Genomic DNA, 1,750 nt, shown 5'->3' with positions numbered 1-1,750 from the left:
ACCGGCAGCCTCGCAGCCATTCACAGGCTAGGTCGCTGAGCAAACAACTGTAAAATGGCCTATTAAATACCATTTCCTAGCTCAAGTGGCAGCTGACACAGAGAATGTTCTCCATTCCGCAAACATAACTGGTCAAAGTTGTAGAGAAGATACACAGAAGGCGTAACCACAGATTCACAATGAATAGAAATGGATTGTGCCGCAAAGAAAAGCTAACAGCAAATAAACAAAACCGAAGAGAGCGAATTCATACTTCACAGTCAGTACTACTGTACGAGTCAAAGTGCTGGTGCGTTGCCAAAAGGGACATGAAAAAAGTTGACGCTTTTCACAATGGTTTTCTCAGGAAAATATTCCAAATATTCTGGCCAAATGACGATTTAGCTGACTAGGTCACATACTACGCATGTCCCCTAAACCGTATGCCCAGAGTAGCCCTGCATTGGAACCCAAACGGGAAGAGGACACCTGGAAGACCTTGAACAACCTAGCGAAGAACCATCAAAGCAGAACTGAAAGACAATATCAGGTGCTCTTGGAGACAGATCGAAGAGCAGGCTCAGGGAACAGAACAGTGGCGAGCCTTCATTGATGCTTTGTGTCAGCACATGTGTGATAATGAGGATTAGTAGTAAGCAGTACGGGTATAAACTTGCCATTCCAAAGTCAAACACAAAGTGTCTGAAGAATAGCTTCAGTTCTCATAGCCAACCAGATGAGTTGATTCAGTTGATTCAGGCTAACTTCCTCGGAACGTTTCGATCTCTCATCGTGCGACATTCAAAATCGTCATACACGGCACTCATGGCGCAGTGGTGAGAGCACTCGCTGCCCACCAATGTGGCGCGGGTTCGATTCCCAGATTCGGCGTCATATGTGGGTTGAGTTTGTTGGTTCTCTACTCTGCACCGAGAGGTTTTTCCCCGGGTACTCCGGTTTCCTCTCTCCTCCAAAAACCAATATTTGACATGATTTGCGTTCACTGTTAATTTAAGTTCACAGTGTCGCCAATTAGCGCTCCAGCGCTAGAACGACTAGACACTTGAATAAAGTTCCTTTCCTTTCCTTTCACGTAAAATAGGTCTTCAGTACTTTCTAACGTAATTTTATTTTTTATCTTAATTCGTATTTATTTTTGGTTTTAGCTATTGCCTGATGAGTCTACTGTGTATAAGGTTATATCATATCATGCCATGTCATATCATATATCATATCATATCACATCATAGCGTATTGTATCGTGTCGTATCATGCCATGCCAGACAATGTCATGTCATATCTACGGTGCCCAGTAAGGGACATGCGATGCAAAATATATTTTGTAACTAGCACTGTCACTTAATTATCTAGCACTGCTACTTATTATCTAGCACTGTCGCTTAATTATCTAGCACTGCCACTTACTATCTAGCACTGCTACTTACTATCTGGCACATAAAAGCTAACCTTAGGCCTAATTAGGCCTAGATAATAAGAAGCAGTGCTAGATAAATAAGTGACAGTGCCAGATAATAAGTAGCAGTGCTAGATAATTAAGTGACAGTGCTAGATAATAAGTAGCAGTGCTAGATAAATAAGTGACAGTGCCAGTGACAGTGCTAGATAATAAGTGACACTGCCCGATAAATAAGTGACAGTGCTAGATAAGTAGAGTTTTTGGATTTGATGTCCCTTACAGGGCACCGTACATATCATATATATCATATATCATTATATCATATCGTATGTACCGTATCGTATCATGTTATGC

Source organism: Montipora capricornis, chromosome 2 (assembly GCF_036669925.1).
Source record: "Montipora capricornis isolate CH-2021 chromosome 2, ASM3666992v2, whole genome shotgun sequence".
Lineage (NCBI taxonomy): Eukaryota > Metazoa > Cnidaria > Anthozoa > Scleractinia > Acroporidae > Montipora > Montipora capricornis.
Note: the sequence above shows the minus strand (reverse complement) of the source record.